Source organism: Marmota flaviventris, chromosome 6, assembly GCF_047511675.1.
Source record: "Marmota flaviventris isolate mMarFla1 chromosome 6, mMarFla1.hap1, whole genome shotgun sequence".
Classification (NCBI taxonomy): Eukaryota; Metazoa; Chordata; class Mammalia; order Rodentia; family Sciuridae; genus Marmota; species Marmota flaviventris.
Window position 1 is genome coordinate 15,106,946 of NC_092503.1, and position 22,797 is coordinate 15,129,742.

At 41.3% G+C, this 22,797-nt stretch overlaps 1 protein-coding gene across 1 annotated transcript in view; it reads right to left on the reverse strand.

The window, feature by feature from the left end:
- Mthfd1l (methylenetetrahydrofolate dehydrogenase (NADP+ dependent) 1 like) overlaps nt 1-22,797 on the reverse strand; it is a 189,341-nt gene that overhangs the window by 88,981 nt on the left and 77,563 nt on the right. The gene's annotated exons all lie outside the window — the stretch shown is intronic.

Consider the following 22,797-nt stretch of genomic DNA (forward strand, 5'->3'; position numbering starts at 1 on the left):
TCTCTCCAGAGCAATTCTCTCAGGGATTACTAATCACTTCCTCTCCTAGTTCTTGGACTATGTGTCAATATAGATGAATCCTGGGCAGCAAGAGGAATGTTCTGATGAACAAATATGACCTCAGAGAGAGGACACTCCAGGGACCAGGTCCACCTGGACATGGCACCCCAAACCAAGCAGAAATAGGCCACACAGGCAGGGTACACTCACCGCAGTGGCGTGGCCTTCTGGGGCTGAGGGGACATTGCTACTTGCCAACTAAGCAGTCAGATCCCAGATACCCTCCCTCCCTCCCCTCCCACATGTCAGCTCTCCCATCTTTGGGTGAGGAAATGAGTGACTCCAAACCTCTAGGTTAAATTTTCTTTCCCAACCTCAACTTTTCATCAGCAGAACGCACAATAATGGGACAAAAGGGAACCACCGCTTTAGCTGTGAAATTCTCAGCTTTGCTTTTCCACTGGGGGGAACCCCCTTGGAATCTAAGGTCTGGTTGAACTAAGGCACTGAGAAAAATTTCCCTTGAGTTTTTGGCTACTTGAAATAACGGAATAGTGTCACCAGAATCGCAAATTGAATTTCTGTCTTGTTATAATCACCATGGAGTCATTTATCTCAAGAGTACTCAGAAGATAAAAGAAGTGAGAACGGTAGGATTTCATAGTCAGTTTACAATGGAAATGACTTTTCTGTCCATGATACATGCACTCTAAATACACACACACACACACACACACACACACACTCACACACACACGTACAACATATTGACTACTTTGGGGTATGAAGCTGAATTTATGGACTCTTAGAGGTCTCACAGAAGAACTTTAGCAGCCAGCTCAGCTCAAAATGGGTTGACATAAGAAAGATGTCTGTGAAGAGCAGATATGGCCCACTTCATTTTCAGAAGGATTTCTTGAAAACAGAGGGGGGGGGGGAACACCTGTAGCTTTCATTCAGTTTGTACTTTATTTTCTTTCAATGAGTCAGAAATAAAGAAACTTTGTGCAGGAAGAAACAAGGTAGAGGCGGTTCAAGCTTCATTCTGAACTATCTGGGCTGTAATTCTGGCACCTGCCTACAGCTAACTTAGGAACAGCCAAGTTCAAAGTGACAGCACCCATGAATTCCCAACTCCCGCTCAAGGTGAGCTAGGCTTGGAGGAGTTTAATTATTTTTTTTAGGTGACAAGGATGAGGCTAAGTAAACCAGGATGAGTCATTAAATTAACCACTAAAAAGGCTTGGCATTGTTGCTATAGCTTAAGAAACAAAAAACCAAAAACCTCTTGATTTAGAACATTTTAACTTTGAGGATCTATCTCATCTCAAGACCACGAAATTTTACTAAAACCTAAATCCTTTTGGCATTTTAGAGTTTGTCTATTTAATCTATTATCCTCTTTGGTTTTTATTAAGTGTATTAGGCTCAGATTTCCATAGATTATAAAGAATCAACTGGGCACGTATTTGGAGACCTAAAGGAAGAAGAAAGCTGACGTCAGCATTAATCCTCCTCGCTGGCTTGGTCAAGGCCATGTTTGCACACACCTGGGGGAGTCTGCCAGGGGTGTAGACCATATAAAAAAGTGACTGGGTGTGTATTTAGGGAAGGCAACAAAAACAGATTCAAAGTCTAAAGAGGACATAGGTACATTTTTAGTGGCACAGTAATGAAAATTTAAAAAATACCGATAATGCCACTTTGATGTGTTTTGATGTCAGGCTCCAGAATTCCCTTCCTCCAGCAAGTTAATTGGTTACAGACACTGGTTTGCTTTATTTGGAATCATCACTGATCATCTTTTTTATAAAATGATTTTTTTTCCAAATTTAATTTTGGAAAAAAAAAACGTTCAAATGAAAATTCAATTATACGTGTTATTTTTACCTCCCATAAAAAAGCCCAACTGAATTAAATTTAAGAATCCATTATCCAAATAGTTCCCATCTTCTTATCAGGAGCATACATATTTGTTCAATGTCATGGCTGTGATCAGGGCTTTAACCTCCTCAGTTTTTAGCGAACAGTAGTGTTTGTAAGTTTTGGCCTGAGGCCTGGGATTTTGGATGACCACACTGGTAGAGCTAGTCTCTTGTAGCACCTGAGAAGTGGACACTAGGAAGTTAACATAAAACAGAAATGAAATCTGCCATGCATGGCTACTAACATGCCTTAACCTAACATAATGGAAAGACGAACTACAGCATTTTTAATTGAGCAGTTTTTGAAAACATGCCCAAAAAGGGGGGGAAAAAGTATAAATGTGAAGGGGTAAATACACTTTATAAAGTCAAAGCTTCCCAGGAAAGAACAGTTAAAAAAAAAAAAAAAAAGGCAATCACTTTTTCTGACCATTAATACAACTCAGCAAGAGAAACTCTGACTGCTGAATTTGAAAACAAAGTAAATACACCAGCATTTCTATAACTTATAGAAGAAAGATTATAGAAGAAATGAAGGCAGAAGGAAAATATTGAAATTTGAAGTTGTAATGTATTTATTCTAACATTGACAAAGTAGGCAGGATGCAGACTTTTGAGCCAAAGGCAGAGGCCCATTCGTGCATTACTTTACCAATTTATGAGTTGCAAATTGCACTTTTAAAAAAGAAGAAAAATGGAAGATACTGGGATACACCACACATCATGCATAGTAAGCAAAACTATATTATCTCACTGGGTGGGGCAGCGCACACTGTTAATCCCAGTGGCTCAGGAGGCTGAGGTAGCAGAATCTCAAGTTTAAGATCAGCCTCAGCAACTTAGTGAGACTCTGTATCAAAGTGAAAAATAAAAAGGGCTGGTGTTGTGGCTCAGGGGTTAAGAGCCACTGGGTTCAACCCCTGGTACCCTTCCCCAAAAGTATATTGTTTGAAAAGGTTTGAATGTGGTCTTGCACACATGTGATCGTTATATATAATGTACTTCTGATCTGGATTTCAAACATTCGTGTCTCTGCACAGGTTTTACTTCTAGCAATTTCTTATATAGGTAGGGAAGAGCTGGTTTCATGGTCATATGTTACAGGCAAAAGAAGAATTGCTTAGGCCCTGCCCGTTCTGCTCAGCGTTGGTACCCAGGGTGCAGGAGGCTCCCAGGGAACATCTATCCCAGTGTATCTGCCGCTGATTTATATTTAGGGCCACAAAGCACCTGATAGCCTGAAGGATGAGGAAAAACTGCACAATGTATTTACTCTAACATTCCACCTCAAGGGGAGACACAGTGTTATTCTCACTGATTCTCTGACCCATTCATTTCCACAGAGTTGGAGACAAATGTACCCCGAAAAGAAATGAACAATGTGAAGAGAACACTGGAGAGCTTCATTCCATTTGATTGTTTTCTTTGCTTGGTGGGATACACTGGGAAGTGGTCCCCTCCCCCAGTCCCCACCCCTGGCTCCCAGTACTGGGAATGGAATCCAGGGGTGCTCTACCACTGAGCTACATCTCTAGCCTTTAAATTTTTTTTTTTTTATTTTTTTGAGATGATCTTGATAATTTGCTATGGCTGACCTTGAACTTGTGATCCTCCTGCCTCAGCCTCCAGAGTAGCTAGAATTACAGGTGTGCACCAAGACCCCTGGCTGGAAAGTTGTTCTTTAGAGCAGCAAACAGCCTTCCCCAGGGCATATCTTTCTATGAGCAATGCTCACATCCTTTCAGGAAACGTGCCTGTGGCCAGTGGTCTCACGGCCCTGGAGGGCACACCCATCCTGGTCCTTGGTGAAGATAAAGGAAATGAGCCCACAGGGTTACCCAGGTGTCACAGTGCTGTACGTGAGAAATTGGGCCACAAGAGAACAAGAACAGCTCCTCAGGGAGCGGAGATGGGATTCTGTGTTCTCCTCTCCCCTGGGACCCAAGATGGCTCTTCCTTGGCCCTCATGGCCACCATACCTGGAAAGTGGCCAACCCAGGGAGGAGCAGAGGAGAGAAGCACAGATCAGGATCATCAGAAAGCTGAACGAGGTCCCTGGCTGCCTTGTGCTCCCCTCAGCTTGCGGGGCCGACTGCCGGCCTGGACACTGCACTCCGAGGGCCATGCCTCCTCATGCCAACTTGCAGGGGACCTCAGGCCAATATCTGTCTGGAGACACGACACCCCAGTTCCCCAGGGCAGCTCTTCAGCCTGCAGGAGAATCGTTTTGTGCTGAGTGGATCTTCTAGAAGTTAATGGCGGCTTCACCTGGCTTAGTGCCAGGGCAATGCTGGTGCCTCGGGCTCAGCAGGGACCAGGGTGGAGCCACGGAGTTCAAGAGGCACCAAAGGTAGAAAAGCAGGGAAAGGAGGGAAGAAAAGCCAAGTGCTGGACATGCGATCCCCATTGTCACTGGGTTCACATCAGGAACAGGGCAGGGAAGCTGACCCAAGGGCTTGTTAGTGACCAAAGTCTCTAAGGTGGACCCACAGTAGCCACATTCCTCCCCCGGCTGGTGTAGCTGCACCACTCTGGGCATAGAGGCAAGGATAGCGCTGTCTTGCTTCCTCTGAGTCCTTCCAGAAAGTGTCCTATGCCCTGGCAGGAGGCAGCCCTGCTGCCTGTCTGGTGGGACCAGCCCAGCAAGAATCAAGGAGCACACTCTGGCAAGGCCCGGAGCCCACATTTGTTAAAACCCAAACCATAAAGGACAGCCTTGAAGAAGAGGGATGGATGGCAAGGCTTCTTCCTTTGGTTGACTTCCAAAACGAACATATTGTTAGAAGAAGGACACTCTGGAGCTGCCCAGGTAACAGATTTCACAAGGAAACGGTAACAAAGGATCATCACAATTCTCGTGTCCCCATCTCGACCCCATTTCTAAGCCCAGTTGGAGTTGAGACTAAAGTTTGTTCCAATTCGCATCTTCTAATTAAAAAAACCAACTCTCAATTTGCCACCTCTCCTTCCTCCTCTTGGGAGGTCCCCAGCCTGGTTTTATGTCCTTATGCAGAAGTGAATCTAATGTGGGTACAAAATATGAGTTATTTGTGTTTTATAGGGAAATATCAAGCATCTATAAATATTTGATTATTATATTTATTATCCTGGCAAAAGATACACATTAAAAACAAAGTTTGGGAGATGGGGTCATAGGTCAGCAGTAGAATGCTTACCTAGTCTTGCAAAAGCCCTGGGTTCAATTCCCAGCACCAAAAAATGAAAAATAAAAAACCTCCTCCCAAACAAAGTTTCATTATGCCTAATGGGCTTACAGAATTTCTGAGACAGCTTCCTGAAGGGCAATTTGGGGTTTTCACCAACAAATATGGTAACCTCCATCAAAATAACGTAGGTCATGCACTGAAGCTGATTTCACATCCGGATCTTTTCAGTTAACATAATGTGCCGCATTTCCCTGTGACGTTAATAGATTTATCATGTAACAGTCCCCTATAAGAAACACGGCTTACACAACCGTTTGCTCGCCTGCAGACGTGTCCTGAACTTTCTCACAAGTGATCTCTGACACTGTAAGAGCTGAAGGCTGCTGGTGAGTCTGGCTGGTGCAGAAGATAACCCTAGGCACAGTCTGCAGAGCAAGCACCAGTCTGCTCCCTACATCCTAGCTGGCTACTGTGCACAAGTTGTCAGACAGGAAATGGAGATGGTGACAGATGACATGGCATTAGCCCAAACAGTGTATGACCAAGCCACCTTTCTGTTTGAGGGAGATCATGTTGAATCACAAAATCTCAGCTTCTCTTATGGCAAGGTATAACTCCAAGGCTGTTAATGATATGTAAATAGAAATATATGTAATTTCCTGGAAACCTCCCGAAAAAGGGTATGGCCTCCTTCCTCTTTCCTATTGGTAGGATACAGCTGCGATGGCTGGGGCTTGTGCACCACACAGCACAGAGCCTATAATGTCCAGGAGCGGGGGCATCTGCCCGTATTGCCTACCCTGAATTTCTTGTATGTAAAAGAAAAGCAAATTTCTATTAGCTTTGGATCATCTTTCTTCATGGTTCCTGTTATCTATGGGTGAACCTAATCCTGACTGATTCATTATGAAAATAGAGCCTACTTAGAAACACTATATAGCACTTTTCATTTCTATCATTTCAGTTTGCACATTACTTGAACGTTACACAGTGTTTTCTTTCTCTGCACAACATTAACTCTGGGAATGAAGTCAAGGTTACATTTCTAATTTAGAAGAGATGTGAGATTTGCTCAAAGTTTTGCTGATGAAAGAACTGAACTTTTAGAGGCTGAGATGTGGCCAGAACTCTTTGATGGACACCCCAGAGCTGTACCACTGAAGGTAACGGAGAGAAGGTGGAGAGCAAGCTCTGGACACTGAATTAAATCAAGACAGCAAGAAACTGGTGCATATGTCAGTATGGAGCAGCACAAGATAAATGTGTAGGACCCCAGAGGGTTTCCTGTTCATCTGGCTTTAAAAACTGTTTTTGCTCTAAATTCTATCTCTTCTGTGCACGGATCTGCTGAACAAAGAAGTGTTTTTTGGAGACAAGAAACCAAAACCAAACCAAAACAAAACAAAACCCCTCTCTTTTTATACTTGTTTTAAATACTTTAAGAAGCTCTATTATAAAACTATTGCCTCCCCCTAAAAAGTAAATGCCATCTACAGTCAACCAAAAAATCATGATTTTATAAAACAAACAAAAAGACCAAACAACATTGGGGAACAACTCCAGAGGAGGTATGTACTGAGATTGCTGGTGTTTAAAATGCAGAATGTTTGTGTACACAAATGCCTGAACATATGAAAACACTTAAAACTCATTAGAACATAACGGAACATTTCAATGCTGGAGAAGGTGGTATTTTTCTTGGGGTGGGGAATGCCAGGCATTGAATTTAGGGCCTCACACATGTTAGGTGAATGCACCTACCACTGAGCTACACCCCACTTTTGTTTTGTATTTTATTTTGAGACAGAGTCTCACTAAGTTACTGAAGCAGGACTTGGACTTTGGATCCTCCTGCCTGAGCCTCTAGAATTGTTGGAATTACAGTTACAGGTGTGAGTCACTGTACCCTGCTGGGATAAGGAGATTTCAGTGGATGAATGAGCCACCTTCACTGCCCCTGGGAAGCAGGCCACACTGGAAACCACTGAGAGAACTCATGGTTTGCATCATTTCCCCACTTCCGTTTGCAGAGAGAAAGTTCTGACCCTTGCCCTGTCTGCCTGACCTACTCTGCTCAGTTATTGCCCACATGTCCCAAGGGACATGCAAGAGCGAGGACAGCTATGCACAAAAGCCATCCACACTGCTAGAAAATAGTGTAAAAGGCCTGGCCCATAAGCATCCCTAGTGACATCCAGATTTGGCTCCCAAACAGGCAAGACTTGACCACATGCCAACCACAGCTGCCAATCTCGGTTATAGCCTCAGTCTCCCTCTTAAATTACAGACCCACATTTCCTCCTCTCCAAGCACAACTAACAAACATTAACATCCTGCCACAATCGCTTAGGGTCTGCTTTTCAGATCTGCAGCTTTGAGCTGAGGTCTCCCATGGTTTGGCCTGGGTCCTTCTTCTATTTCCCTCCCTTCTTCCCAAGTCATAACTCTTATGACATTAACCCTTATCCTGAGCACGTCTGCCCGCTTTTTGTACATATGTGTACATGCATAAATAGAATACAATACTGCATCATGTGAACTGGGACTTTGCAGATGGTCCCCAATTTAGAGTTTGGAATCTGCAGTCAGCAGAAACTATGGTTTTGAATTTTCATCCTTTCCCAGGCTGGTGATATGCAGTGTGATCCTGCCTCATAATGCTGGGCCAGCAGTGAGGTAGATCTGATCCCAGTCAGATCTGTGACCAGAGGGGAAACAGGTGACACTCTATAGCATGTGGTGTTGCTCAGGTAGGTGTCGAGAAGGACAGGTATCTGAAATGCATCTTCAACTTACGATATCCTCAGCTTATGATGAGTCCATCAGGACATGGGAAGAACACCTGTAGATACAATTCCACCAAGTGTTTCGCCGCTCTGTATTTCTTGGGGTGGTGGTGGGGGGCTGGGCATTGAGCCTAGGGCCTTGCACATGCTAGGTAAGTAAGTGCTACTGCTACTGAGCTCCTCCTCCAGCTTTTGTTTTGTAATTTATTTTGAGACAGAGTCTCACTAAGTTGCTGAAGCAGGACTTGGACTTTTTGTCGCCTGCCTGGGCCTCTGGTCTCATGACTGTTCCCAGGAGTAGCACTCCTGGTTGTACACCATGTACGTCCCTAATTGGCATGGAGTCCTCTCTTGGGAAGGCAGCCCCCTTAGACAGCACTGTGGCTTGTCCTTCCCATTACTCTGCTTCAGAAAGGTGGAATGATTCATTTGATGGGGAACGGGGGTTGGAAGAAACACCATCTTACAGTGGAGTCCTGGTAACAATAACTCGTCTGCAAAATCATTCAGGAAGTCCTTGTGGACTGGAGACCATATGATCTCTCCTCCGTGAATTTTAAAGACACTGAATATTGGATCCCAATCTGTCTTCTCTGCCCCATCTCTGGGCTGACACAGCTATCTGTGATTCTCTGAACACAGACCAATCTTCCCCTTTCTGGTCCTCCTTCACTGAATTATATCTTAACCACTCGGCAAGGCTCGCTTAGATGCCATCTCAGGAGAGTCTTACTGGACCTAAGATTACTGTCAATCTGTCTCCACTGGTAATGGAAAGCATAATTTTTCAGATGAACATTTATTATATTCCACTCCAAAATATGACCTCATCTAATGATGAAATTCGCCTCCCCCCCTCTCAAAAATTCATGAAACCACCCCAGAATCCACCACCTATGTTCCATACCTATGCTATTTGCTTGTTCTAGGCACATGGTAGAGTGCTTTTCTCCCTGTCTCTGTCTGTTACATTACAGCAGATTTTTCCGAATCAATTCTTTGTTTTATAAAATATTACAAAAAATACACACTAAAAATTTCAGAATACCAGGTTACATAGAATGGAAGTATGATTTCAGTCCCTGCAGGGAAATAAAAGGGATCATTTGATATACATCAAATATTTTCACTGCATATAAAGATACACAGCATTACTTTTAAAAAATTGGAAATATTACAAATATTGTTTTTAAAGCAACTTCATTTTTTACTTTTTATATCCTGAACATCTTTTCCCTGTTACATTATTTATTTATTCTTGTTAACAGCTTGATGTCACACACAAAAAAATATATGTTTGGCCTTTTTCTTGAAGTTTTATGCTTTAATTTCTACATTAAAGTGTAACATATCTTTATTTTGAGAACACGGTTCTATAGAACTCTAAAGTTTATGTTTAAAAATTGTGAGCCAGGGCCTGCCTGGGGTTTAGCTCAGTTGTAGAATGCTTGAGGCCCCCAGTTTGATCCCCAGCAGCACCAAAAGAAAAAAAATAGTCTGTCAAATGTCCAAACACCAGGTCATCAGCAATCCACCCATTCACTACTAATTTGAAAAATCATCTTTATCAAATTATTTTCTACATTTAATGGAATCTATTTAAGGGTACTCATGGGTGCCTTTTTTAAAAAAAATTCCATTCCTTTTAGTCTACTCTTTTTGTTTCTGTGGCAGTGTTCCCTGTTTGACATACATCACCCTGATTTCCTTTCTGAAGTTAGTTACGGCTTCTGTCAATATTCCTACGATTTTTATTTTATTATTTTGCAATCTAGACAAATGTTATTAACTAGCTTGTACCCTTCACAGCTTTGATGGTAATCACTGCCCAGCAATTTTATAGTATTTGATGTTCATTTAACAGACAAATGAAGAAGATTGCTTAATACTCAATATTCCCAGAGTACCCCCCCAACCCCCAAGAACATGATATATACCTCATTATTTATTCAGGTGTTGCTGTATTTGTCTTTCAATAAAACTTTAGACTTTTCTTGCTTTATGTTCATTTCTTGTTAAATTAATTCTAGGGGGTTTTATAGTTTAAGGAACATGAGTCAATGGGATTATTTTCCCCATTAAAGTATCTGTTTATTGCTGATATGAACTTTACATATTTACTATATATCCAAGTAGCAAATGAAATGTGTATGTAGTTAGTATGTAAAATAAATTTGTATAAAATTAGCATGTAAAATGAATTTTTAGCTGACTTTTTGAATTTTCTAGATATACAATCATACTAAATATAAACAGTGAAAAAGTCTTCTCATTCTCCTCACTATTGATACGTTTTTATTGTACCTGCTCAATTCCAGTGGCTGGAACTTATAAAGTAATGATCAATCACAGTGTTGATTAAAAGTATTCCTCTCATATCCCTAAATACATCAAGTGTGTCCAGAAGGCTATATTGCTTATGGGGATGCTGTTAATTTTTGCTTTTTAATTTTATTTAAAATTTTCTACTGCATGAGGTGTATCATTCCATTTATTTATTTATTTTTAAATATTTTTTAATTGTAGATGGACACAATACCTTTATTTTGTTTTATTTGTTTTTATGTTGTACTGAGAATTGAACCCAGTACCTCACACATGCAAGGCAAGTACTCTACCACTGAGCTACAACCCCAGTCCCCATTTAATTATTTTATTTGTTCTTTTTAGATAGGCATAGACAGTAGAGAGTATTTTGATATATTATACGTACATAGAGTAAACTTATTCTAATCAGGATCCCATTCTTTGATACCTCTTTTCCAAAAGTTACTTTTCATTACTTTGTAATTAATACAGCTCTTTTAAACAACAAGTAGTTTTTTTAAAAAAATTTATTGCTATAATGTCAATATGAATAGTACTAAAGCATTAATGGTGAAAATATTTAAACATTTATTGCTGCAACTAGCAACAGGCTTGCAAGTTTTAGAAAGCCCCACAACAATCTGCTTGCCCCATTTACCAAAAAAGATGTGAACAGTAGGTGTGGTGGTGCATGCCTGTGATACTGGTTACCCAGGAGCTTAAGGCAGGAGGATTGCAAGTTCAAGGACAGCCTTGGCAACTTAGTGAGACCCTGTTTCAAAATAAACAGGTCTGGAGGTGCAGTCCAGTGGTAGAGATAAGGCCCTGGGTTCCATCCCCAGTACTGCAAAAAATGTGTGTGGGGGGAGTAAATAAATCCATATAAAGATCCACTAAATTACTCTATTTTGGCTAGTTTCCCAATACTCCTTGCTTAAAATTCTGTTTTCTTTGAATACCATTATACCAATATCATTATACCAATATCATTATATCATTATAATATCATTATACCAAACACTGCAAAAAACTCAGAAACCACCTCATGTAATTGTAATTTTCTGTACTATAGCTTATATAGGGAGAAAGTAATTTGACTCTTTTTTCAGGACACAGGCTAAATGTTCTTGGCTCTGATGGGGTAAAATAGCAGTTGTACAATGTAATGCTAAAAGTCATTGTGCAAAAAAATTCCTTAAAAAGCCTATGCATTTTGTGAATTGCAAAACAAGTTTAACCTCTAGACTACATTTTAAAATTACTTTATGTTAACTTTCATAGCACTAATCTCTGCGTGACAGTGTTTTGACAAGGATCTTATTTGAACTCCATGTTTTATGATGATAAGCAGAACACTCTGAGTACATTGCTTAGTGTATACATAAATCACAGGCAGGGATGGGCTGAATAGCTCACTGAAAATAAATTTGCATTTTATAGTACATAAAGAAACGGTCAAGGTTAGGTTAGACATTCCTAAATTTCAAAACTTCTTTCAAAACTTTTTTTGCTTTTTAATTTAACTATTCTTTAAATTAATTGAATTACTGCTTCAACAAACTATGTGGCAAATATGCTTATGCTCACCATAAAAGCCTGGTGGCCATTTAGACACACTGTAGATTAGTCATTCAGTTACCTGCTGTGTACTATTTGTTTTTCATCACACAACCACTTATTTAGTGCCTATTATATGCAATGCAGAGGGTTTCCTGAGGAGAGAATGGAATGAAAGGGAAGACTGAGGGGTGGTTAGCACAGCAGGGCAGACAGGGTTGGGGGCTCAGGGTTGGGTTCAAATCCCTGCTCCCCTGGCTCTGGCTGCCTGTCTTTGAGCAAACACCTACTCTGATGCTTGGTCTCCTATCTGGACAATGAGGGTCCTTCTGGTCACTACCTCCTAGAGTTGTTACAACGATGAAATGAGTCAGCACACAAATCCCCGAGCAGGCTCTGACACACAGCAAGTCCCCAGGAAGGAAAGTGAACTCCTTACTATCAGCAAAGATGCAGGGGCCCATGTCTGTCATCCACATAAGGCCTTTCTGGTAGGCCATGGCGTTTTGTGCCGTTTTACAGATGGGAGAACTAGGGCATGGAAGGGTTGTCACATCTCCATGGAGTGGGTAGCACCATGGGGGCACAAATGGTGGTCTCAGGGATTGAGAAGAGTTATGGCCAATTGACAGGTGGGACCAGGGACACTGCACATCTTACAGCATGCAGGATAGTCCCACAGAGAGTCAGCCTGTGACACAGGTGGCTTTTCCATGAGATTGGCTAGGAGTTGAAAAACAGCCCAGCCCGATGGCACACACCTGTCATTTCAGCTACCTGGGAGGCTGAGGGAGGTTGAGGCAGGAGGATCACAAGTTTGAGGCCAGCTGGGCAACTTAATGAGACCCTGTCTCAAAATAAAAAATGAAAAGTGCTGAGGATGTGGCATCTCTGGGTTGAATCCTCAGTATTAGGGGGGACAAAAGAAGAAAAAAAAAAGTAAGGCAAATACATTTAAAAAAATTGCTCAATTAAGTTCTGCATTATTGACCGGCATTCATTAATGTAAATAAATTTAGAGGAATAATCAGATGTTACATGATAGGGATCTATGGACTTGACAAGATTGGCTAAAAGTAACATACACTAAATGACTTAGCTACTGTAGTTTTCAAAAAGTTTCCAATTTCACTATCCTTGGCAGTGACAGTCTTCCTCAGAAAAGGATTCAAACATTTTGATTAGCGTTCCTTTTGGCACCAAGAGTATATTTGAGGTGTTAAATATGCCAAGTAAGTTTAAGATGGTCCTAGATGCCTCTGTATGAGGACACACCAAATAGTGTTAGTAGTATTTTCTAGAGTCATTGATCTGATCATTCTAAAAGCTTTGTTAACAAAACAAAAAGGGGCTAGGGGTGCGCTTGCCTAGCATGCACGAGACCCTGGGTTCAAAATCTAGCACCTGAAAAAGAGGTATAAAAATTGTGTGCGTACTGATATTTACTTGAAAGAGTATCTGTGAAGGTTCATCTGGGAAGTATCGCTCCTTTGTAACTTGAAGTGCAATGGTAGCTGGCATCCATCTGTACAGCTTGTGCCAACGTCCGTGCTTTATCCAGCACCACTGTTCATCAGGTAGATATTGGAGAAACTGAGGTTTTGTTAAGTGACCAAACCAAGGTCACAGACAGCACACGGTCAAGAGTAATTCAAACCCAAGTGACTGGAGCCTGCAACCTAATATGCTTAGCAGCTCTGAAGCAAATGATCTCTATTATCCAGATTCTTATCGCATTAAAGTAGAAAATGACCAAGAAATTATATTAGCATCAGAGTGACTCCAAATATTAATCTAATATAGTTCCCCTGAAGTTTTGAAAGATCGGGTTATAAAAGTTATGGGTACCTAGTTTTTAATTGTATTTTATGAAATATTTGATACAAAAGAATATGTGTAAGGTAGCAGCAATTAGAAATTATGTCATCAAAATTACACATCAATATATGTAAGGTAGCAGCAATTAGAAATTATGTAAGCATGATGAGTAATTTCAGAGGGGAGGCAGAGATGTGGGACCAGAGAGAACCCTAAACTCTAATAGTTAAGATCCTAAAAAACCCATGGAGAAAAATAAATAGAAGCTAGGCCTCTAATTTGTTCTTGTTATTTTATCACAATAAAGGGGAGGGAGGAAGGAAGCTTGGTAATTATTTGACATTTGTTTTATATTTTTCTTCTGAAAAATCAATTCTAAAAAACTGCTACCATGATGTACTACTTCTATTGAGCCAGGCCGCAAAATCTCTCAGTTCCCATCATCCTGACAAGTGAAGATTCCTTCTTCTCATGTCATTAATACCTTTGGATGAGTTTCATATTTAATATGCACGTTAGCAAATCCAAATGGGTCCCCCTTGTCTCTATTCAAGAGATAAACTGAAGGCACTCCAGGTAAAGAAATTTTATTCAAAGAATCTTGCAAAAATGGAAAAGTAAATGGATAATGTAGAATCTGACCATAAAATTAAAGCCATTCTTTTCTATTTTTGGCACTAGGGATTGAACACAGGAGGGCCACGCCCCTAGCCCTAGGTTCTTTTCAGACTAATAAGTGAACTTTCATGACAAAAGGTCAGAACTAGACTCTTAACAGTTCCTAGCATGGACATGAGGTAGCAAAACCGAGACATTTGTTTTGTGGGAAAGCCTATATCACTGCTGAAGCTCAGCAGCAAGGGGTAGAGAGCTAGAGTGAGAAGATGCTTGGAACACCTAGAAAAAGAGCTGACTATGTTTGTATAAGCCTCAGACACTGCAGGACCTGGCACACGGGGAACAATGTTCCTAGCTGAACACAGATTCTAAGACGATGCGGAGACCTAAAGATAAGAGGTAACATTTTGTAAGAGATTATTTCTGTGATTCCTCCAAAGTGGAAATCGTAAGAGAACAGGGAAGAAAAGGTACAATAAACCTATTTAAAAGATAAGCCACACATGGGAGAAGAAGCACGTAACAGCAAAATATTCACATTTGGAATGTATGAAAGATTTCTATGAGTTCATAAGAAAATGATAAACAGTACAATAGAAAATAGACAATTCATGAATGCCTGGAAATGCCCATGAATGTTTCATCTTACAACTATAAAGAAATATAATTTCACTACTATTGGATTGGAGCCAAAACAAAACAAACACCCTAATGATACAAGTTTTGGGAAAAAAATGTGAAGAAACTGGAAATGCCAAATATCAAAGCCCCTCAACAAACCAGGGACAAATGCACATGCTATCTCCATGCAAAGGAAACTGCACTGCAGGCAAAGCAAGGCGGCTTCATCACAGCGACAGGCATCCATGCAAAAATGTAATGCTCAACAAAAAAACCAACTTACACAGAGTGGGGTTGGCAACTACAGCCTACAGGACCAATCCAGCCTGCCTTCTGGGTTTGTATCACCTGAAATTTTTTTTTCACATTTTAAAAATTAAAAAAAAATAAAAAAATAATAATAATTCATCATGTATTAAAACTATAAAATTTAAATGTCAGGGTCCATAAATAGAATGTATTAGAACACAGTCACACCCATTCATAAGCAAGAACTAGCTAATGAATGTATGTTTTATCTGGCTGATTCCTAATTGAGTATTTGTGACAGAGACTTTTTGACCCACAAAGCATAAAATATTTACTTGACCTTTACAGAAAAAGTTTGCTGACCCTTGTGATAGAACAATAAGATACAAAAATGTTGAACATCTGTGGTTCCCAAATTATGCACAAAGGTGTCATGAGGCACTGGAGTGAACTCAGAGGACCTGTGGGACGTTTTACTTTTCTTTTTTTGGTATTGGGGACTGAACCCAGGGGTCCTTTACTTATGAGCTATATCCCTGGCACTTGTTTTTTATTTTAAAATTTGAGAAAGGCCCTCACTAAGTTGCTGAGGCTAACTAATATTTTACTTTTTAGAGGGCGATACAGCAATAGTCGACACTCCTTGGACACTGCAAGTCCTACTACTCTGAGGTGGTTGACCAAGTTGACATTAGTGCCTTTTCAATGACAATGTACATTTTCAAGTTAAATTTGAAGCAGTCACTACAGTTAAAAGCAAGAACTATGTGAAAATCAATGTTGAACAATAAATTAGGCTGTGGGTGTGGACAGTTTCCCAGGGTCAGGGGGTTGTTAGTGCCCACCAAGAACACATGTGTCGTTAATGAGGGATGGTAGTTATTTAAGAACAGATGATTTATGTTTTTTCCTTTTAGTTTTCAGACAGCTACTATGTTGTTAGGACACAAATAACCATTAATTTATTTGGATCTAACTACTACTTACTCAATGGAGGAGTTAAATATTTCTTTTGACTTGGGTGGCTGTCAAAACAAACAAACAAACAAACAAAAAACCCACTAAGTCACTAATGGTATCATAAACAGATGTTTGGAAACCTTTGTTGTAGATCTTTGTACATACATATGTGATAAGAGAATAAACGTACACTCAGGAGTAACACCAATGTATCAAAAACAATATGCCTTCAAATCTTTTTTTCCCCCCACTATGGTGGGGGGGTGGGAAGAAATGGGATCAGAGAAGTGTCTTAGTTCATTTTCTGTTGCTATAACAGAATATCTAAGCCTGGGTGACTTACAAGGAAAAGGGGTTTATTTTGGCTCCAGGCTCTGGAAGTCCTGAGCTTGGCACCAGCATCCTCTTTACCTGTGGTGTGGGCCTCATGGCAGAAAGCGGAAAGGCAAGCACATGCACACAGAGGCAAGACTGAGGGTAGCCTTGTGGTAACACACCCAGTCCCTCAAGAGTGGGGACCGACTCGTGTGGTACAGCATGAGGCTATTCATGAGAGCTCCACACCCCTGACCCAAATACCTCCCTTGAGGCCCTCCCAGCCTCAACCAGACCATGTTAAAGCAGGGAGGCTCACGGGAACGACATCTCTCTTATTTCTTAAAACAAACAAACAAACAAAGAAGACAAAAACCAAAACAACAAAAACAAAAACAAAGCCCCCAAAGCTCTAAAGTACACGTAGCAATATATTGAATTTTTGATGAAGCTGAATGGCAGGAACATAGGTATTTGTATTTTAACTTATATACATTCTCAAATAGTGTACAACCAGAAAAATTCCCTTACATTTTTTTTTTTTTTAAGGGCCAAGGAGAAGCTCTTTGAAGAAAAGATGGCGACTCCAGACAAAGTACAGTAGGCTGAACAGAAGCCAGTATAGAGCATGAGGGAAGAATGAGATTTGGCACCGAGGACAGAAATAGACTTGGGATAACATGGACCGGCCTCCCATAGGGTGGGCTTTCCTGATCACAGGGTTAAAGGCACCACCTGTGAAGAGCGGTTCCCTAAGCAGGCACAGACCTCCAACCAGGCTCTCTAATAGGTCACCACTTATCCTTGATGCAATTGTGAATATGATTACTCAAAAAAAAAAAAGGAAGTTACCATAACAAAGTGGAGCCCAGGCTGAGATCAGCGTGTTTAAATAACGTCAAAGGCTGAGGCCCTGGAGCATTCAAGCTCACAAATTGGAAGATTGCTTGAGCTCAGAATTTTTTCTTTGGTACCAGGGATTGAACCCAGAAGTGCTTAACCACTTAGTCACCTCCCCAGCTGTTTTTCAATTTTTTATTATGAGCCAGGGTCTCACTATGTTGTTCAGGGCTTTGCTAAGTTGCCCAGGCTTGCTTCCAACTGTGATCCTCCTGCCTCAGCCTCTGAGTCACTGGGAGTATAGGCATGCACCACCACGCACGGCTCAGATTTTTTTTAAAAGGGCAGATGAAAATACAGGAACGTTTAGTTTGGTCTGATTTTCTTCTACAAAAATGAAGGATTATATAAAATGTCATGGCCTCTGCTGTACCATCTGTAAGATGGGGATAATAACTGACCCCCACAAGACTTGAGAGTAAATGAGAAGATGTGAGGGCCTTAGCATAGGCCTGGTGCCCCAGAAAATGGGTGTGGATAGTGAGAGTGACTAGGCCTGGTTCCCAGCCCTACTGAGCATTCCTTGGCACTGCTGGGCTCATTCATGAGATCTCCAAATCCTAATCCTGAAACATTCGAGGCAGGGCTCCGGCATGCTCTGTGGGTGCTGGTCTGGCACCTCTCTGCTGCACGTGTGTCGGTGCCCATGCACCAGGCAGCACCCGGGCACACAGCCAGATCTGGGTAACTCCCTGTGGAGGACAAAAAGGCTTGCGACCACCGAGGTGGCTTCCTGACAAGCACTTTTGGATAAGGATGACTGATGTCGAATGTCGATGGGGCACTGAAGGCCACCTGAGCACAGATCACAGGACAGTGAATAAGATTATGTGACATCATGAGGCCAGAGCCATACACCCACAGCTCTTTATCTTTCCTGAGTCACGGTGCCCTTTGAGAATCTAATGAGCACTGTGGAGTCTTTCTCTTCTTTAAAACAATAAGCCCTTAGGCACACATGTGCAAGCCAGTATTTAATTATGGGAGGGGGCTGTAGACTCCCTAATTCTATCCACAGATCTCTATTGGCTGTGACTGTCACTAACGACCCCTGGCTATGAGGATGTACAAGTGTATACTCATATGAAAACAGGAATCAAAACCAATTAAGAGAGAAGAAAACAAATTTCAAAAATCCAAGGTTCAATGTGCTGGGATGTAGCTCCGTGGCAGAGCGCTTGCCTAGCATGTGCAAGGCCCCGGGTTCCATTCCCAGCAGTGAAACACACACACACGCACACACACACACACACGCGCGCACACACACACACACAGTTCATGTGTAAGTTTGAAATTCACACAGTTTAAATATGAAATAACAGTTAAAAAATCCAAAACTTATCACCAGGCGCAGTGGTGCACACCTGTAATTCCGGTGGCTCAAGCAAGAGGCTGAGGCATGAGGATCGAAAGTCCAAAGCCAGCCTCAGCAAAAGTGAGGCACTAAGCAACTCAGTGAGACCCTGTCTCTAAATAAAATAGGGTTGGATCAGTGGTTGAGTGGCCCTGAGTTCAATTTCCGGTACCAAAAACAAAAGAAAAAAAAAATCTAAAAAGTCAATGTTGTCTTTCTTTTACTTTGTTTTTATTGTTCTTTGAAAAAATAACACACAATTAGGGTTTGACACCACAGGAAGGTCTGCATTTTTAGCAGGAGAGGGAGGTTAGGTGGACTCGTGTGAGGACTGGTGACTCGTAAACAGCCATTATGGTGACCACAGCTCTTTTCCAAAAATTCATTTTTGTGAAGCATTTTGCTCTAGTCTGACAGATGCATGCAGTTAATTAAATAAACGCCACTCTCAAATCTAAATGGACTATTGATTCCCTTATCTTAGAATAATTATTCAGAGTAGACAAAATAATTTCATCCTTTTATGTGTTGGGATAGAACTAAAAATTAGACTAAACGTGCCTCAGCAAAACCAGCAATATGGAGGAAATTCTGCCTAGGAGCCGCCAGCTCCTCCTAAGGTTCTTCATTGTTCAAGGGAGCACTCAAGCTCCTATGTCACAGTGCCCACTGCCCAGGTGCTGCCCATGGTTTGCCTTTTGCACCACATTGGCATTTACTGGTAGAGACGTGTCATATCCCCTGATTCTCAGCTGCTAGCATCTAATGCAGCGGAAGGTTGGCAAATGTATACTGAAGCATTTCAAAGGACTGCAATATATTTCCAATTGCTTTCTTTTCTACATAGAAATGAAATTGTGGGGTCATTTGTTCATTTTCAGTCTTACCCAGAAATTCTGCCAAAGGGCCTTTTCAAATGCTTCATCCATTTTTCTATTAGATTACCACTGAGCCACCCGCTCAGTCCTTTACTGTTCTGAACACTAATCATGTCTATTATCTTTGCAAATGTTTCCTCCCAATCTGTCAACCTGCCTTTTTACCTTGTATCCTTCTCCATGCAGAGTATATTTTATTGGCATCCAAATTATCAATCTTTTTCTTAACAGATCTTCCCTACCATGAGGTCAGAAAGACAATCTCTGATAAACAACAGTTTTTAAAGGGATATAAATTCCTCCTGAGACTTCTGATAAGCTTTATGCCTACTGCATTTGATGTCTGTGGAAGCATGTCAAAATGGGCCTCTAGTGGTCTCTATTTTATTTCAGATGCCAAAACGATGTCAATTGCTCACATGCAAAAGGATAATGCTAGCTGATCTAGCAGGATCTGCAAAGAACCTGTCTGAAAATAGATTTTGCATCCTTCAGCCCAATAGTTAACCTTAGAACCTGGGAAAGAACATCTTAAAAGAAAATCATACAATGTACCAAATGCAAATCCCAAACCCCAAACCCCTTCTCACCACCCAGAGGAAGGATAGGGGCTGCTTCTCCCTCTCCTCCAGGCGGTAAGGGCGGCTTCAGAAGACCAACACCCATCTCCTGGCAGAGATCAAAGGTCTGCAGTGCTTGGAGACTAGGAGTAGAAGAAGCAGTGCAATTGTCTAAAGGGGATACTGGCCACAGTGTGGGGGTCTTTGGCTAGAAGAGGCTGGGTGGGTACCACCAATGCCAAAGCTTCAAACCTGCAAGGGCTAGGGCAGCCTGAGAGAAGACATGGGTGACAGAAGTTGCCACCTTCTTCCTGCTGTCAGGAGGACTAAAGTGGCAGAGGGAAGGAGCTTAAATTCGAATGAAATTTGGAGGCTTTGGTTTTTATATGACACATTGTTTACTAGAATGTCACTATTCTTGTGACTGAAAGTGAGAATAATAAAAAAAAAATTAGGGGGATCAAACAGCACTAGAGAGTGAGAGAGAACTATCATACACTTCACCCCAGCAGGGAAGAACCACCACCCTACTCCACTGCAGGCCTGAGCAGGCAGAGGGGGAGAGACTGAGTCTCTTGACCACACCCTGTTCCTGCTATTCCACAAGCAGGCTGTGGGCAGACGTGCCAATGGAAAGTAGCATAGATGTACTTTGTGAGAGCACTGCAGGGCTAGTGTCTTGTGGTCTGAGAATGTTTATATAAATAACATATTTATACATAATAGACCAGGATTTTTAGACATTAAAAGTGGTATAAAAAGAGCTACAATACACCCATGTGGATAGCAACATTGTTCATAACAGCCAAGAGGTGGATGCAACATTTTCAAATGCCCACCAATGAACGAATAGAGAAAGGGTGGTAAATAATTAAGTGGATTTTTTTCCAACCTTACAAAAGGAAATTCGGACACATACTATAACCTGGATGAAACTCGAGGACATTCTGCTAAGTAAATAAGCCAGTCACAGGAGGACAAAAAATGCCTGATTTCACATACATGGAACACTTGGAGGAGTCAAATCCATAGAGACAGAAAGTAGAATGCTGGATGCCAGGAGCTGGGAGGAGGAAGGATGAGGAATGTTTAACAGGCACAGGATTCAGGTTTGGTAGAGGAAAGGAGTTCCGGAGATGGTTGTTCAACAATGTGAATGTACTTCACTGCTGAACTGTGCATTTTAAAATGGTTAAGGTTAAGGTAAATTTATATGATGTATAATTTACAATTAAAAATAAAATCATTGTCTTCCTCAAATAAGTAAAAATGGGGAAAACAGTTATCAATGAGGAGTAGCCAAGAATTATGGGGTGCTGTCCTGAGACTAGGTATGCATAGTCTCATTTAACCCTCCTTTTAAACCTATTGCACAGATAAGGAAACCAAGGCACAGAAGGGTTAACTTGTCTAAGTTCATAAGACTTGGAAGTGGTTGAGCCAGGTACTCTGACTCTAGAGTTCAGATTCTAAGTCCTCAGACAAGTTCATTGGCACTCCCACTTACAGCCTCTCACACTAGAAGGAAGGCATCAGGGAAATAACTAGCATTGTTGCTGGCATTTACATAGTTTCCTGTTTTACAAATCACTTTCTCACTAGCTATTACTTATTAAAGTACTGTAACATAAGTGTTCTCTTTTTATCTAAAGAGGAAACTGAGCCTAGGGAAGTAAAATTAGTTGCTTCAAGAGTCACACTAGGGAGTGGGGGCTCTGATCCCATGTATATATATATACATTTTTTGGTAGCTGGGATTGAAGTCAGGAGGGTTTTACCATAGAGTTACATCCCCGGTCCATTTCATTTATTTATTTATTTTTAAATTTTGAGACAGGGTCTCACCAACTTGCTGAGGCTGGCCTTGATCTTGCAATCCTCCTTCCTCTCTGGAGTCATTGGGATTATAGGCATGTACCGCCACACCTACCAAATGCCATAGCTTTCTCTGGGTTCTTGGCCTCCTACCCCTATCAACTCCTCATCTGGTCCAACTTCTCATTTAGCAGACAAGAATGCACATGAGAAACACATCCAGAATCAATGGCTTGCCAAGGTCACACAAACAGCCAGCATGCTTTGCATACATCCTCAGGTACCTTTAAAGATATTCTGCCATGATGATACATATTCTATAAATATGTGTTTGATGAAGTGAGCACGGGGGCAAGGCAGAGAGCTCTGTCAGCACAGCACAGAGTGCTTGCTACTATAAGCTCTTTTATTTGCAGTCGATGCACCAGAACCACTACTTCACTTAGTGCCCAGTTTTTCAGTGCTGCCCTTCCCCAGCCTCTTGGTCCATTAGCTCTACAATTATGCGTGATCAATCGAGCAAATCCATTTAGACAGCGCGTCTGGCCACTCAAGCAGTGGATTTGGTACTGAAGCAGCATGATTGCTGTATTATACAGACCTTGAGGAATGGACTTACATAAATCTCACTTGATCTTGACTTCCTATCTCTAAAGAATTCTTAAAACAAGTCTTGACCCTGAATGAACTTAATGGTGTCGGAACTTAAAAGTGCAAAGTTAGTTTTTCTGTCCAGCAGACTTTTTTTTTTTTTTTTGGTAATAGTAAAATACCTCTCTTCTGAGTTGAGATAAGGCCTATGGTTAAGTGTGAATGAAGCACCTGCTATACTCCATCCAGGTCCCATACGTGGTGAAGGAGACTTACTGGCTGCCATGTGCACACTTGCCAATTAACTCCTCATATGTCAGATTGAGTGCCTGTCCATGAATACTAGTTTGTTTTCTTTTCTCACAGCCTTACTATC